The sequence below is a fragment of the Talpa occidentalis genome, unplaced genomic scaffold (genome assembly GCF_014898055.3).
Source record: "Talpa occidentalis isolate TD23 unplaced genomic scaffold, MPIMG_talOcc4v2.1 talOcc4.2, whole genome shotgun sequence".
Classification (NCBI taxonomy): domain Eukaryota; kingdom Metazoa; phylum Chordata; class Mammalia; order Eulipotyphla; family Talpidae; genus Talpa; species Talpa occidentalis.
Genome location: NW_023602073.1, coordinates 56,391,223 through 56,403,079, shown reverse-complemented (window position 1 = coordinate 56,403,079; position 11,857 = coordinate 56,391,223). Strand labels below are relative to the sequence as shown.

The 11,857-nt window shown below is 48.9% G+C and overlaps 1 long non-coding RNA gene across 2 annotated transcripts; it reads right to left on the bottom strand.

Annotated features, from left to right (window-relative positions):
* Positions 1-1,637: 1,637 nt before the first annotated feature.
* Positions 1,638-11,461, bottom strand: LOC119252353 (uncharacterized). Of its 2 annotated transcripts, none has more exons than XR_008553200.1 (3): positions 8,649-11,461; positions 8,159-8,365; positions 1,638-1,685 (listed from the first exon to the last, which is right to left on the bottom strand). It is a non-coding gene; the product is annotated as an uncharacterized LOC119252353 (long non-coding RNA). The 2 variants fall into 2 exon arrangements; XR_005126794.2 differs by lacking the exon at positions 1,638-1,685 and adding an exon at positions 3,828-4,173.
* Positions 11,462-11,857: the final 396 nt, after the last annotated feature.

The window sequence follows — 11,857 nt, the reverse complement described above, 5'->3', positions numbered from 1 at the left end:
TCGTGAAAACACTTATATCCCATTAACCAGACTTAGTCACATGTCATCAGTTCCTGATGACCTGCTGCGTGGATCCTGGAAGCAAGGTTATTCCAGGTGGGCACACGTGCTGCAAATCTGGAGTTCAGAGAGGGTCATGGATATTGGGGACACACCAGAACGTAGAAGGGAGAAACCTTGCTTTCTGGGTCCTGGGGCCAATTTGGCCCAGACACCGAGGTCTGGAGAGCTGGCGGTAAGAGGCAGAGGGCAAGGCCATGAGTGATGCAGTGATGAGTGACTCTGCCTCAAAAGAGCCCTGTTGGTGTTTGTCAAATCAGAGTTTTGCTGAAAGCCACAGCTGAGACCTTATAGGGAGGTGGGGAATCAAGGAATCTCATGCTTGGGACAAGGTGGATGAAGGAGCGGGACCCTTCCCTGAGGTCAGGGGCAGCAGGCATATCTGTGCCAAGTAGCCAGAGGGGACTGCTCCTGAGGACATAGACGCTCCCACACGCTGGGCCGCCCAGAAACTGTCTTCTGACGATGTATCATGGTGTGGTGGGCATTCTCCACAGGCCCCTCCTACCCAGTGTGTCCAAAATAGAACACCTCATCCCCTTCTCCCCAGTCTATGCCTGCTGTCCTAGTCTTCAGTCTGTTCTAGTGTGTTCAGCGTAAGCCAGACACCAGGAGACCAGCATCTCACACGCCTCCTCTGAAATTTGGTCACCAAGATGGTCCCTCCGGTCCCTTAACACGCTTTCCCTGTGCCTCCACCAGGCTTCATCATAACCATGCCTGGATTTTCACCATCACTGCAGGTCCGCTTGTCCCCTCCTGGCTTCCCTGCACTCACCATTCTCTGCACGACTCCAGGGCCTCCCACCCCTGGCCAGCCCAATAGTCCTCTGGCTTCCTGCGGCCTCCAGGGTACATCAAGTTATCATCTCCAGGAAACAGAACCCCTCAATGTGCCTCTGCCCTCCTCAGTCCAGCTCACATTGGCGCCCCCCCCCCCCCACTCTTCACTTTGGCTGCGCTAAACTGTTTGGAGGGCTCCCCCATACACCTGCTGCCTCTGGTCCCCTCCAGCCAGGTTCTTGACACATTATTGCTAGGCCTCAGACCTCAACGGGCAGGGGACGTTAGTCCTCTTTACAGCTGCGAAAACTGAGCCTCGGAGGGGTTAAGAAGTGTGCCCAACATCCAGAGGCTGAGCTGGAATTTGAACCCAGGTCGGCCTCACTCCAAAGCTAGTGCTGCCTCCTCAGGCTGTGATGTGCCCTGACTCGCCAGCCCCCATCACGTCATAGACGCTCCTATTCTCTCATTATCATCCACATCCCAGGTACACACCGCTCTACCCCCCGGGCCTCATTCTGACAGACTCATTTTCATATTTTTCACAGGTGGCTCAGCATAAAATGTCTTACCCGTATCTCCTCAGGGGGTCCAATTCTCTGTCCAGATGGGCTTTTACCTTCCAGGGCCCAGGGCCTTCGCAGTGCTGCTGCTCCTGGCTGCCCGGCCTGGAGCACTCCTCCCTCACTGCGTGGCTGGCTCCTGCTCATCTGTTAGGTCTCAGCTTAAATGTCAGTTCCCCACAGAATGTAAAATGGTGAGATTTTGGAAAAGAGTGTGGCAGTTTTTTCTTCTTTAAGTTAAATTTACCACACAACGCCAGCAATTCCACTCCTAGGAACCTACCCAAGAGAAATGAAAGCAGAAAATCATATAAAGATTTACATGTGAAGTGTTGATAGCAGCTTTCCTCATTATGGCTCCCCAGTTGGAAGCCACCTAATTGTCCATCACCTGGTGAGTGGATGAACAAAAAGTGCTTTGTCCAGATAATTCAGAACTCTCAGGAATAAAAAGCCATGAACTATTGGAACAGGCTATAACATGAACCTTCAAAATGAGGCAAGGGAAAGAAGGCAGGCATACAAGCTCATCTATTAGATGATGCCACTTAATGCGACCTTTCCAGAAAAGGTAAATCTATAGAAACAGAAAATAAATTAGTGGTTTCCAGGAATGGGATTAACAGTTCATGGATCTAAGAAAAATTATGAGATGATGAAAATATTCTAAAACTGGATTATGGTGATGGTCTCACACCATAGTAAATTTATTAAATATAATTATCCATTGGAAATGGGTAAATTTTGTGATGTCATTAAAGCTACGAGAGAAAAAGATGCTGAAAATCCAGTTTCTTGGAAGAGCCTGTGCAGACACCTGTTCCCCAGTTGCTCCAAATACAGCCCTCCTTGCCTCTCTCTGCCGTGCTTTTCCAGCACATTCTCTGTGTCTGGTAGAAACTACGCTCATGAGGTCATCTCTTCCATGCAGTCCTTTAGAATGGAGCCTCCATAAGGGAGGGTCTGACCTCCTTTGCTTTATTGGGATATAATTTACATGCCCACAGTTGCATAGCAGGCAATTCAGTAATATACTGAGTGAGCATATTCACAGAGAAGTACAACCATCACTGCATCAGTCATTACCTCGAGAAGAAACCCCAAACCCTTTAGCTATCACCTGCCCCTCATCCCGCCACTCCCCTCAGTCCTAAGCTACAAATAATCTATTTATCTTCATGGATTTGCCTATTCTGGATGTTTCCTATAAATGGAATTGCATAATACATGGTCCTTTGTGGTTGACTTCCTTCTCTCAGCATGCTTTCCAGGTTCTTCCATGGTGTAGCATATATGAGTACAGGCCTGTCTCACTTTATTGCACTTTGATTGCCATGTACTTTTTTATTGTGTGCTACACAGATACTGCCTTTCACAAGTGAAAGGTTGTGGGCAACTCTGTGTGAGCAAATATTGGCACCATTTTTCCAACTGTGTTTGTGTCTGTCACCTTTAATGTTATACACCTAGTAGACTACAGCGTCAATGTGACTTTTATATGTACGGGGAAACCAAAAGATTGACTCAGTTCATTGTGATACTCTATTATGGTGATTCGGAAGTGAATTCATGCTATCTCCAAGGTGCGTCTGTCTTCCCTTTTGATGGCCAAATAATATTCCGTTGTAAGCATATACCACATTTTGTTTTTCTACTCATCAGTTAGACATTTGGGTTTTTATCCACCTTTTGGCTATGAATTCTGCTGCTGTAAATGTGTGAGTTTTTGTGTGGATACTTTTTCATTTCTTTGGGCTATATACGTAGGAGTGGAATTACTGGGTCATAAGGAAACTCTACATTTAACTTTTCATGCCAGACTATGTTCCGTTCCCACCAGAAGTGTCTGAGGGTTCAGAGTGCTCATTGTTCTCACCAACACTTGTGATCTAAATTTTGGGTCACAGCCATGGGTGTGAAGCAGTGTCTTGTTGTGGTTTTGGTTCACATTTTCCTGATGACAAATGAAGTCAAGCATCTTTTTATGCACTTATTGGTCATTTGTATATCTTCCTTAAAGAACTATCCAGATTTTATGCCCATTTAAAAATTGGGTTGTCTTTTTATTACTGAGTTGTAAGAATTCTTTATTCTAGAAACAAATCCCTTATTGAATTTCTAAGTATTTCTCCCTATTCTGTGGTTTGTCTTTTTACTCCCTTGGTGGTGTCCTTTTCAAAGACATACATTTTTAATTTTCATGATGTCCTATTTATTTTTTTATTGTGGCTTGGGCTAAGAACCCAGTGCCAAATCTTAGGTCGTTAACATATATCCCTACATTTTCTTCTAAGAATTTTATAGTTGTAGCTCTTAACATTTAGCTCTTTGAACCATTTTGAGTTAATTTCTGTATATGATATAAGGGTCCAACTTCTTTTTTTTTTTTTAAAGATTTATTTATTTATACAAGAACTGGGGTACAGGCCAAATTCGCGGGAGGGTGAGAGGATTCACCAGAGACAGAGTGAGGAGGAGAACAGACAGACTGACGAAACACACTGCTGAGGGGAGCAGCAGGTGAGACAGGAGAGGTCTGCTACACCAAGTGGGATCCTCGCGGCCGGCCGGGCGGGATCAAACCGGCACTGCAGAGGCTGCAGACAGTTTCACAGTGTGGCACTCAACCACCTGCGCCACCAGGGGAGGCGCACCAACTTCATTCTTTTTTGCACGTGGAGATCCAGTTGTCCCAGCATCATTTGTTGAAAAGACTGCTATTTTCTCTAGTGAATGGTCTTGGCATCCTTGTCATAAAGTAGTTGACCTAGGACACAAGATTTTATTCCTGGACACTTTGGATTCACATAAGGATCATATTCTATGTCTATGCTTACAGTGGTTCCACGTCCTCTTGAATTCTGTTGCTTTTCTGAGCCATGACATTGCTTGAACTCTGTGGTTCAAACATTTGTTGGATATTTAATATCCAAATATTGAATACTGCCAAGAGCACATCTGTAATTTAAAAAGTGAGATCTATAGAACATGCTTTGTCAAAGGAGAACACAATCCACAGGACCACAGAGAATCTTGAGGAAGGTTATGAAAGGGAGTTCTTAGAAAGTTTGTATTGGTGCTGAGTCATTTTGAGGAGAGTCTGGGGAAGCAAACACCAGACTGTGGTTGGTTGCTTCCAAGGAGGGAAGCAATTCAGTAATGGGGATTTTAGTTTTGATCTAGGAAAGGTTAAAAGTTAAAGTGGGGCTAAACTTGTCAAAGCTGGAGAAGTTTGTCACTCACAGAGGCCAGTCTGTAGTGGCCTGCGTTTGTGAGATCTTCTGAATATGGTCTTCGTTCTTTTGGGAACTTGGTCTGATCATCAGAATGACTGTTTTCTACTTTCTGGCCATAAACAAATGGCCTCTGCTGAGAAAAAGTTACAGTTGCCACAGCAGGCCAAAGCTGACCTTACTTACCTTACAATATCTATTCAGGTATTTTTTGTAGGGGCCAAAGTGTGGACAAGGGGCAGGTGGGGAAGGGGAGGTACGCTCAATGTACAATGATGAGAGCATAGACTGCTAACTCCCTGTGTGATTTGGCCCAGTCATTTTCCCTCCTTGGCCTCAGTCTCCTCTGTAGTACAGGGAGGCAGATGGGACAATGCCTAGGCTTCCTTCCAGTTCCTTTTCCATGATCTGTTTTCTTCTGCTATTTCAGAGAGAGGGAAATCCCTGCTGATAAATATCCCTATTTCACCAGCCCCAATCTCTCTCTCTCTCTCTCTCTCACACACACACACACACACACACACACACACACAATCATCTGACCTCATGTTCCTGGTTCAGTCTTCTAGTTCAGATACTCCCAGACATTTGGATTTTATACCCTGGCAAAATTGCAAAAACTATTTTTAAGATCAATATAGAATTGCCAATATTTTAATTTGCCAAACAGGATATTAAAAATCACAAATGCTGTCACCTATTTCAAGCATTGCATCATAAAGGAAAGGATAATAAAATCAAGGGTAAATGAAAACCTTATAGGATAACACTCTCAAATTGCCTGCCTTCCTCTCATTTCCTGGACAAGAGCAAGAACTCTTCTTGGAATGGACAATTGCTCTTCTTACCTGTGTTTGGGGACTGCTTTATGTTATGGCTCTGGCTCATTAATATGCAAATACAGTGAGAAAGCCATCCTCAGTAGTCCAAGAGGGAGTGATGGGCTCTTGGGGTGAAGGGGGTGGCAGGCAGAAGTGGGAGCAGGAAGAGCTCAGATCTGGACTCTGAGTGCAAGGTCTCTGGCAGGTCCATTGACCCAAGAGAGAAGGCCTCTCACCCATGTCCCCAGGCACATATCAACAGCCTTGCTAATTGTGAGACTGGAAACACAGGCCTGGGAGAAAGTGTTGAGCAAGTGTTGAGAAAGTGAAGCTGTAGTCAAACAACAGCTGACCTAGACAGCCTCCCCTCTGGCCTTGAAGCTGAGTCCACATCTCTCTGCCACCTTCTACTTTCAGTCATTTCCACCTCCAACGTTTGTCCAAAGCCTGTGAGAAATACTGTGTGAGGGGTGTGTGTGTGTGTGTGTGTGTGTGTGTGTGTGTGTGTGTGAGTGATTGCAGTAATCGCCAGAGCTATTTCTATGGAGGGGAGTAAGAAGTGGAGAGTAAGTTGCCTGCCCATAGAACAATGCTGTGAGTCTGTTTTTTAACTGCTTTTGGGTCATAGGACAACTCATGCAAGGATGTGCGTCCTCTGTCTGGACTGTGAACTGCATTTAAAGAAGAAACTCCTCCTACATCTCCAACCCATTCTTTCAGGACCTAGTGACACACTGTGCTGTTCCTTTAAAAAGTGCTCTTTAGTAGATAGAAGGAACCAATCAGAAGAGAGGGGGAGGAGCTACACGGGGGCCTGCCCACCAGTCTTGTCAATAAAGAATCTGTGGGAAGCCCTGAGAGTGACAGCCTCCTGAAGGAGCCTGGGTAAACCTGTTTAAAGGGACAGTGTCCCAGATGGACTGCTCAGTTGGCTTAAGAAACCAAAGCCCCTGAACTGACCAATGTATCCTCAAAGTGACTGCAACCCCTCACCCCATCCCAGATGATAATTTGCTGAGAAGAGGAGTGATTTATCTGTCTAATTGGGCTTTTATTTGCATTTTAAATCACGCTCTTTTGCTAAACTAATGGACCCCCTATTTATAGATGACTCCAACACAAAGTGACTACTAATTACTACAATTAATATCACGTTAAGGGCTTGCCAGCCAACTTCACAGCAACTTGTATCGCCTACTCATTTTCAATTAAGGCACATTGACAGGGAGAATACGTGGTTATTAAGAGCGGGCCCTGGGGTGTAATTACTGCTCACAAGGTCATTAAGTAACTCCCCTGCAGGCTTGGCACCTTGGAACCTGGAGGCTGGAGCCCAGATCCTGTCCTACCTGGGGGTCACAAAGCCTCAGTGCCCCAGGCCACCCAGCAGATGGGGGCTTGTCTCTGAGCTGCCTGGAGGTGGAGCAGATGATGCCAGGCCAGCTCAGGGCTGGGAGTGTAGAGCCAGGCAGGGAGGCTGAGGGAAACGTTCCACTTTCTCCTGAAGACAGCACTTCATGGCAGCCACCAGAATGCTGACAGAACTGCAGCCTCCCTAAAGCAGCAGTCTGTGGAGGCCTCCTCTGGGACAGGCAGGGGGTTGGCAGCAGGGGCACAGGCAGGGATGAGGGGATGAGAGCCCAGGAAGGAGACAGCTGCCGAAGCACTGTGTGGGGGCAAGGCCAAGAACCTGGCAGGAAGAGGATGTACTTCTATGCTGGGCAGAGGCCAAACCTTGGGGAAATGTCCCTTCTGAGCATGAGGAGAGATTAAAGTTGAGGGAAAGCCTTGGGAGAGTGGGAAAAGGCTTGGAAGGGTGGAGTGGCGATGGTAGAAATCAGGGGGAGTGAACACCTCAAGAGGGTGTTCTTGTGACTGACTGTCCACAATTATCCATTAGCCAGTGGCCATGGCCTACCTGTCATGGACAAAGTATAAGCTGGTGGGAAGGCTCTGGGGCCCATTCCCTGTCTGCCCAGGGACCAGAACGTGGAACTGCAACGACATCAATCCCCACTAAAACGCAGGGCTTGTTTACTAAGAACACCTGGAAACCTTTGAACTCAAGGCTAAGACTCCATGATAGGGTGGGGACCTGTGACAGGTGATGAGAAGCCCCCTGCAGAGAAGTGTGGGAGCTGCCTCTGAGAGCTGATCTTGGGTCTTCCCTGTTCCAGTTTCAGGTACTTTGTGTTTACAGTTTGGTGTCACCATGATGGAGGATTTAGAGTGCAGAGGTCTGCAAACACAGCACCTCAGGGCTTTTCTGCCCACAGAGCTGGTTAAACATTCAGGAAGCACACTGCTGTCCCAGATCAGCCTGACAGGGGTGAACCCTGGGGCTGTGATGCAGGGTCTTTTTTGAGTTTCTGTCTTAGTACATGGCCCTGTGTACATGGAGTGGACACAATAGGACTCTATGTGTTGACTCAACTGAGGGGCAGTCCATGTCCTACTTTTCCAGAAGGTTCTGTCCACCAGCCCTGCACTGACAAATCTTCTGCCCAATCCACCTCCGTGGACTTGTGCCTTGGCACCCCTGCCCTTCCATGCCTCTAATGGCTTTCTGTATCCCTCTCCTGCTCTGCATGTGGGAAGTGCTTCATGGTGGAGGGATGGGAGAGAGAGAGGGATGGAGAGGCCATCATGCTTATGGTCTGCCTGGAGGAGGCTTCAACAAAGTAGACATTTCGCTCACCTTATTGGGGGCTCCCAGGGCTGGTTCTTAATGGTGCCATGGCTCTCTGGTTGCCATTCTCTTTTGTCTGCTTTCCAGGCAGGGAGGAGGAGTGGCTGGAAGAGGAGCACATTTGTCCCTTTGAGGTGCTGCTTGAAATCCACACGTGGCAATTGTTGGCACTGTCAGTCAAGCAGCCACACCTGGCTGCCACGGGGCACCGTGGAGCTGCAACGACATCAATCCCCACTAAAACACAGGGCTTGTTTACTAAGAACATGGGGGACTCATGTGGAGGGACAAGACTGGAGTCTGTCACGTGGGACTGTGGCACTCCCTGGGAGTGGGAGGACTCCTGAGTGTAGTCTGCTGCTACTGGAGGGAGTCAGGATGGTCAAAGTGCTTCAGAATCTGGGAACCAGGGAAGCCAGGGCAAGCTGTAGTCTCCTTACCCAACCTCTAGGATTCTCCCCTCCCTGCATGCTTCAAGGGTGGGTCTCAGCATTCTCACCTGGTGCCCCTAGTTGCTGGAGAACCTCCTTCAACAGCACAGGTGTGTGTGGCTGAGGTGATGGCAGCCATGCCCCCAGGGTGCTCCTGGGAGTGAGCGGGAGGACATCTGGAAGGAGACAGGGGGGTAGCCATGGCCCTTATGAGAAGAAAAGGAGGGTGTGACAGGGTAAGGGCATTTCAGAGCTGCTGAACTGAGACTAACAAGAGGCAGAGGGACAGGAGGTGTGGAAAGAAGTTGGCAGTTTGTAAAAGACTAGATTTTTTTTAAAAAGATTTATTTATGCATACAAGAACTGGGGTACGGGCCAGAGGTGTGGGGAGTGAGAGGATTCACCAGAGACAGAGTGGGAAGCAAAACAGGCAGACTGACTGAAATACACTGCTGAGGGAAGCAGCGGGCGAGACAGGAGGGGTCTGCTACACCATGTGGGTAGCTCCCTGGCCAGGGATCGAACTCATGCTGCAGTGGTTGCTGACAGCTTATAGGTTGAGTCTTAACCCCTTGAGCCACCAGGGAGGTCCCAACAACTAGATACTTTCATGATAGCCAAAAGTGTGGATGGATGGGGAGCGGGGGTGGAGAGATTAAGTTGGGGCCATTCTTGTTTAATAAGCTGTTTCTCCTGAGCCCTCACTATGTGTCAGGCATCACGCTTAGGCTCTGCAATGCTTTGGCACATTTACTTTTTCCTAGTCAAGAGCCTATAAGAGACTTATTATCCCCATTTTATAGGAGATGGTGCTGCGCTCAGAATGTTAGGAATTTGCCCACAGCCCAGAGGTGCCAACGTGAGGTCTGCCACTTACCCTGTCCTTGCTGGTGAGGCACAGGATGTCTCTGAGTAAGGGGCATGTTCAGCTCAGGCTGTGCCTGAGCCCATCAAGCTGTCTTGCAGTGGCAAAGGACTGGGGGTTGGGGGGCTGGGAGAAGTGGGGTGTTGCTGCCTACCAATGGAGAGAAGGCACACAGTAGGCACTAAGTAAATGCTCATGTTCCCTGCTGCCTTTTCCTTCCCTATCAACACAAAGTGCTTTGTGAAAATTTCTGGTTACTCATAAAAATTGGTAAATGTCTAGCTCCTTTTATGACAGTTTAAACAAATTTTTATTTTCCCCCAAATTTCTTTCTTAGGAAATGGTGTGAATTATGTTTGCAATTATGGTTATGAAGCCAAAGAAAAGAATTTTGATGCCACAAAGGGAGGAAACTGGATGGCTGCTTTTGGACTAGGTGAGGGCTAGACTCTTCTTAAGCTGCACCCCCTGCCTGGTGGCTGAAGCCACCTCTGGCCTGTCCCACGCACTGATTCTGCTCCATTAGGAGGTGACCAGACTTGATACTCTTTGTTTCCCTAGATGAGGGCTTCTGACTGCTGGGCCCAGCCTCCTGGCCATATCTCCACATCCTTCAAATCAGCACCCAGCGCCCCAGTGTCCAGGCCCCTCTCCCTGAGCTGCTGGGCACCACTGCCACCGACCACACATCCTGGAAGCAGGCAGACTCCTGATGAGGCTCTGATCAGCTGCTAGGTAAAGCCTGACCAGTTCCCGCTTGTCCTCAGAGCCCTGGGCACAAACCATGCCTATTTCACAAGGGAAAGCTCCCTTCCTTTTTTCCTCCTGCCCCCTCTCCAGCCTCACCTTCTCCTTCTGACTGACTCTATAACCATCCTCTCCGTTCCTAATGGAGCGTCTCACAGGGTCTTAGGCTCAGGGGCTATGTTGAGGCCTGACTGTCATCTGACCCAGCCACCCAAGGACCCCCAAGGACTGAGGGAGCTGCGCCCATGATCACTGCTCAAAGGGAGCAGAAAACCCCCCACTCCTTGTGGGGCTGTCTGAATTTTCACTCCATCTCTGGCCCTGCATCCCGAGCTTGGGTGTTGCCTTCCTAACTGTAGTAGCCTCCTGCCTGGCCCTCAGCCCCAGCCCCACTGTACCACCTGCAGGCAAGGCCCTCCTCTGGCCCGCACCCAATTCCATCTCTGTCTACCCCTCTTCCCGTGGCCTGGCCCAATTCCTTTCCAGCCAAAGCCCTCACTCGGCTTTCTGGCTGAATTCCTCCTGCTCCTTAATTGTGTCATTCGCTGCCCTCCCTTCTCCTTCCCCAGGTTTGCTTCTGTTCATCCTTTAGGTCTGAGTTTGGATGTCTCCATCTTCTGGAAGCACTCCCCACTTGCTGCCCTCTCCCAACTGGGATTACACCTCCCCTGTATGCTTCCCAATGCTTCTTGTGCCCCCAGGCTGTAATTTCTCCCAGAGCGCTACCTGCTCCCTGGTGGCAGAGACCACGGCCATCTTGCTCCCCACCCAGTTGCCATAAGAGGCCAGTCAACACTTCTGGGGTCTGTAGGAAGTCTCGTGACCCTGTTATTTCATATTTAATGTGGGGATCTTTGTGTGATGGAAGAGGAGATAACCAGATGACAGAACACAGCTGATAGGGGTGCAGGCCTGAACCCCAAGGTCCTCCCTCCTCCCTTCCTATCCTCAGTGATTACACACAGTATTGGCACATGAGGCGGTTTTGGCTCCTGAGCTATAAGTGGAAGGTGCTAGGCCTGAAAGGGCTCAGTTGGCCTCATCAGACCTCTGTCCCTTCCCGTGGGGCATGCATAGAGGAGCATTGCATCTTGTGACCATGAGGATACTGGTGACATGCTAAGGATGGCAGAAAGGTAGCCAAGGGCTCAGCCTGCCAACGTCCACATTTCTTCTCTCCCAGTGGACACAGGTGATATGCCTGGGCCACCATCCAAATCCCTTGGGAAGACTCCCCCTGCCTTCCTCTGATGTCCCGGCTGAAAGACCTTGAAGCCTCCTTCCCTGCCCACCCCCCCGCATCCCACCATCACCCTTGCTCAGGAGACCCCACTCCATGTAGCCCTTTATGATCACATGTTTTAGTCCTCAGTCTGAGTTGAGGTTCCCTTTAATACAATATCCGGTCTCCACCTCTGGTCTGACTTCCCCATCCATCTGGGTTGGGGTTGCCAGAAACCCTCTACCCACAAGACTTATCCCCAACTCTTGAAGGGTGGACAAAGAAACCCTGAGAAGGCAGTCTCCAGAGTCAGCCTCCAGGGATGATGTCGAGCTCAGTGTGGGGCATGGGGAGAGTCAGCCAGGCCCAGCTCCCTAGAGACCAGATGTGCACATTTGGCTCACCATCATAGATTGCAGTCCTAGCACCCAGTTGCAGGGTAC